General features: G+C 38.0%; 1 non-coding gene across 1 annotated transcript; it reads right to left on the bottom strand.

The window, feature by feature from the left end:
• Positions 1-509: 509 nt before the first annotated feature.
• On the bottom strand, positions 510-582 carry TRNAK-CUU. The gene has a single exon. It is a non-coding gene; the product is annotated as a tRNA-Lys (tRNA).
• Between the last annotated feature and the right edge of the window lie 4,881 nt (positions 583-5,463).

The following is a 5,463-nucleotide window of genomic DNA, read 5'->3' as shown; positions in this document are numbered from 1 at the left end:
ACCCTATTGATAGGATAGTGATTGTTTCTCTGGAGAGCTTAGAACAGGTCAAACCTGCTCAGTGATATCCAAAGCTAGGCTGCTGTCCTGAATCTGGGATCCACCCATCTTACCATATGCATAACCCCAAACCCTCCCCTTCCTATTGCATGTCTACCCTTAGATTTCCCCCTCTCATTACTGTTTTACCTATAGTACAATCCCTTCCTGTGATGTATGTCTTTACCTGTAATTGGGGGCTTGGATGACCCCAAAAGATATATAAGCTTGGGTAGAAATAAATTTCTCTCTCTCCTGCTATTCCCACCTTCGACGTCCCCATGTAGACCACCAAGGTGGGCTGAGGTGAGCATGCTACCATGAAATGTGTCTGCTCCTTCATTTTACTTTCTCTCATATCTCTCTTATTCTCTATATGACTTTACTGTAATCTTTACATATGATCGTTGTACAATTGCGCCTGCTGGGCCTCTGATGATTTGTTAGGAGCTGGCTACCCTGACATATGGCACCCAAAGTGGGGCACGAACCCACGACCCTGAAATTAAGAGTCTCATGCTCTACTGACTGAGCTAACCGGGCCCATGATAATGTGAGGGGCTGGTTTCCCCCCAAAATAAGTATAGACTTAGGAAGAAAAAAAATGCATGCTTCAGTTCTCAGAAGTGGTTTACAATGTCCTTCAATGGAAACTCTTGGTGTATCTGTCACCTGTTTCTTACGCAAATTAAATCATATTATCAGAGATTAATTTTATTTTTGTAAAAAGCCACATCATTTGGATTATTAAGACATGTAATTTCATAAGGGGCTTTGAAATTGGCAAGTTGGAAAACAGGAATAAAAAGCAGCAAGGCCAATATGCAAAATCTGGGAATAATCTTTTTCAATTATGTTACAGCGAATTACCTTCATGCCTTTCACCTGAAGATCATGCTCAAACTAGTCAAAGGATACACTTTTATAGCAGCCTATTAGGATAATAATTATCATTACCATAACTACATTCCTGCAAAGAATGTGGGTAATTCAAAGATAGAATTTATTTCTCTGAACCCATATTTAAACTTTTATATTGCACACACAGAAAGTAAGGTCTCTCTATATTCAAATAATATTTGTGGACCTAAAATCAACTCCCCATAAGAACACTGGGTATTTTCTCTGTTTCTAAATGTTAACGAATGCCTGTGTTGTATAGAAGTGGAGGATTGTGCATTATGAGTTTTTCATTTCTGCACATACTCATCCACAGGAATTGGAGCTTGGCTTGAAGGATATCATTTTTACATAGAAAAATGTAAGTATTATTTCATGTTTCATCGGTACCTTCTTTTTAAGAACTACAAAGATCCTAAGACATTTTATGTCACGGACACAAGGCAGGTTTCACACTGGGACTTTTTTGGTGATCCACAAAGTGATTCTGAAATAAAAGTGGCCACCGATGTTTAACACTGCATACATTCAAAGACCTCTTCAAAGAAGATGCTAAAGCAGTCCTGGCACTAGAAGTTAAAGGGCAAAGCTTTCATTGTGATCAGTAATCAGGAACAAGTAGCCACGTTCCTAACCTTGTCAACACCAAAGGCAGTGTCCTAACCTGTTCTGAAAACGGAATGTACATTTCCTCAGTGGATTCCCACTTCTATTTTCTAAAATTGAGGGATCTGCTCACTTCTATTGGAACACTGTGAATTGTGTTTGAAAGCTGGAAGGCCATGGGGAGGGAGTGTTACAGTGATAACTGCCTCCACACAGTGTGAACTTTATAAAGACTAAGGACACCATGATAAATTTAAAGCCAAAGTTGCTCTGGTTACCCTCAGTGACCTTGATTTAGAGACCAGCCGAGTAAGAGTCCGTCTTTAGCTGGCAACAGTTGCAGAGCTAGGGACTTGTGGCAGAGGACTGCCGCCACACATCAGAAGACCTAGGCGAGGTCCTGCTGCCTCTGCAAGAGCTCTACTTAAAATGACACATTAGCAATACCGCAGGTGTCTTGTTTCTCTCTGAAAGCACAGAGCAAATTATTTAAATGGAAAGTATATGATATTTAACATTTTGAGCAACAATCTGCTGGTGGTAAAAATCACATATTAAAAAAAAAACTAAATTAGGCAAATGCTCCAACTCCAATGGGAGAAAACTGCCACCTTCTTCTAACCTGAAAGAAAGTGTATTTTGATTTCAAAGTGCAGCTCTGGTTTACTCCCTGCCCATTATATTCAAGGCTTCTTCTAACAACCCTCAAAAATGAGTCAAAGGCTCCCCAGCTGAATTTCCCTTCCATCAATGAATGGTGTTGTCCTTGAAGAAAGCATTTAGGGAAGCACCTTTAGCAACTGCCTGCAGAGATGCAGGTGAGCCTCACCTTAGGAGAGGCATAGCTTCTACTACGGACAACTGCATCTGTCTAGAGCTTCAGTTAGCATTTCCCAGAATGCTGTGCTTCTGTCATCAATGGTGAGGGCCTCTCCACAATACCAAGTGGTCATGTTTGCTTCATACTATGACTATCATTAAAAAGACAAGAAAGAAAAGATCAAAGTGAATATCAAAAGAGACTGAAATTTGCTCTTGATCTTACAGTAGCTAAGTCACATGAAAGAAATAATGAAGTTAAAGAGCTAAGCCATGGCAAAATAATAATAATTTATAAATTATCAAGGGTTCATGAGGAAGGGGAGGACAGGGAAGGAGGGGAAAATGAGGAGCTGACACCAAGGGCTCAAGTAGAAAGCAAATGTTTTGAGAATGATGATGGCAACAAATGTACAAATGTGCTTGACACAATGGTTGGATGGCTGGATTGTGATGAGTTGTATAAGCCCCCAATAAAATTATTTTTTTTAAAGAAAATTTCAGAGGGCAGTTTGAGAAGACAAAATAAAATATTTCAATAAATTTAAAAACCTAGAGTTTGAAAATCAAAAGAAAAAATACTTAGCATATTTTAACTGAAATAACTAAATGAAAACTGCAAGCTTCAAGTTTCAATATTAAGACTCTATGGGAAAACTAGTGAACAATGTAAGAAGCAGCCAAAGAAGATGGAAAAAATACAGAGAGTCCCTATACCAAAAAGAACTGATTGACATTCCACCATTTCAGGAGGTAGCATATGAGCAAAAACCACAGTTACAGAAAGAAGTTCAAACAGTGCTGAAAGCAGTAGCCAAAACCAAGGCTCTAAGAATTGATGGAATACCAACTGAAATGTTGCAACAAGCTGATGAAGCACTCATTTATCTATGCCATGAAATTTGGAAGACAGTTATTTAACCAACTGACTGGAAGAAGTCCATATTTGTACCTATCCAAAGAAATGCGATCCAGCAATATGTTCAAATTATAGAACAATATCATTTAATATAGCAGGCAAGTAAAGATGCAGTTGTTCAAACAAATGAAGAGAATATGGCATTGTTTAAAATTAGGAAAGGTGTGTATCAGGATTATAACTTCTCACTATACTTATTTAATCTGCATGCTTTACACATAATAAGAGAAGCTGGATTATATGAAGAAGAATTAGGCATCAAGGTTGGCTGAAGGCTTATTAATAGCCAGTCATAAGAATTGTACGAGACCACAATAAAATTATTTTTTTAAATAGCCAGTCATTTGCAGATGACACAACCTTGCTTGCTGAAAGTAAGGAGGACTTGAAGCCCTTGTTGACAAAGATCAAGAATCATAGTCCTCAGTATAAATTACAACTCAATTCAATAAAGACCAAAATCCTTACAACTGGGTCAATAGGTAGCACCATGATAAATGGAGAAAAGATTGAAGTTGTGAAGTATTTTATCTTGCTTAAACCCACAATCAATACTCATTGAAACACCAATCAAGTAAAGAAGTGGCACATTTCATTGAGGAAATCTGCTGCACAAGATCTCTTGAATGTGTTGAAATGTAAGGATCTTGCTTTGAGGATTGCACTAAGCCTGACCCAAGCCATAGTATTTTCAATTGCCTGCTAAGCATGCTAAAGTGGAACGCTGGAGTAGGGTGACAAATTGATGCATTTGAATTAGTGTGCTGGTGAAGAATATTGGAAATACCATGGACTGGCAAAAATACAAACACATCAGTCTTGGAAGATGTACAGTCAGCATTTTCCTTAGAAGTAAGGAGGTCCAGACTTGATTATAGACCATTGTTATGAGAGACCAGCCAATGACGGACAAAGCGGAAGACCTTTACAAGCCTACACAGGGGGCTGCAAAGTTGGGTTCCAACATAAGAACAATTGTGAGGAGGTAAGGGGGTTGTGAGGGTGAGGTTCTATTGTTCATCGGGTTGATATGAGTCAGAACAAACCTGATTGGCACCTAACGAAAACAACTACTGAGCCCAGTGTCAGTACCTCCACGTGTCTAAGTTTTAAAGAATCCTGAAAATACACTGAAGCTCCAGTTCAGGATCTTAATCCCAAATACCTCACCCACTGCCTGCCATGAGTTTCCAGAAGACCTCATTGGGTCCTGCTGCCTACTGGTTCCTTTGGGGTATCTGAAAATACTAAACATGATATCCACAAACTAGGAAGCACAATACCAGGCATTTTGTAGTTTTTAAGCTGAGAGGATCCCTGAACTTCTGCTTTCTGTGCAAAACTATTAAATTATATACACTGCTGCAGAGACCAATAGCCAAAATAAGGTAAAATAATAGAACAGGCACTGTGAGAGTTTTTCTTCTAACTTTAATGCATGAAAGGAGTGCTTCAGAACTGCAAAGCGGAGAAATCAGTATTTCACAAGGAATGGTATTTTCAGACTGCATAGAAAATGAAGAATGCATGAAACTTCATATATTAATGTAAGGCAGAGAAGGGTCTGCCCCCAACTAAGGCTCTGAGCACCTGCATTTCCAAAGCTTATTTCCACATCAATTTCTTCTTTTGCTCACTATTCTCTGTAATAAAATTACTACTTGAGAAAAATGCAGCACTTATGGAGAAGTTACAATGTTACATGCTATCTTTTTTTTTTTTTTTTTAACCAACAATTCTGATAAGCTTTTCTGGGGTTTTCCTGAAAACAATTGTCTAACTTACTAGTTCATTTAACTGAGAATACCCATGTTAATTTCCATCCAAACCCATTCATGTTTGACCACTGGATATGTCTCCCATGTCTTCACTCATGATTATTGTTTCTTTGTATTTTTGTTTTGTATTGCTGAATCAATATCTATCTGGTCTCATAGTAATAACTTGGTTCTGATTAGAGAATTTTCTTCTGTCTTTTTGAGGCATAGATGATATCAAACATGAAATTCAACATTTTATTCTTTAAATTCATTCACAAAGTAGTACAAACATAATCATTAGAATATTTCATTGCCCTTAAGCAGCAATGTTTTGCTTATCTCTCATCAGAATGTAGTGAGCAATAATCTACATTTATCTCTATGCATTTATTTCTCCTTCACATTACTTCAGTTATACAG

Source organism: Echinops telfairi, unplaced genomic scaffold (genome assembly GCF_000313985.2).
Source record: "Echinops telfairi isolate 266 unplaced genomic scaffold, ASM31398v2 ScPeMD7_5592;HRSCAF=6446, whole genome shotgun sequence".
NCBI lineage: Eukaryota > Metazoa > Chordata > Mammalia > Afrosoricida > Tenrecidae > Echinops > Echinops telfairi.
This window is presented reverse-complemented; position numbering and strand designations above follow the sequence as displayed.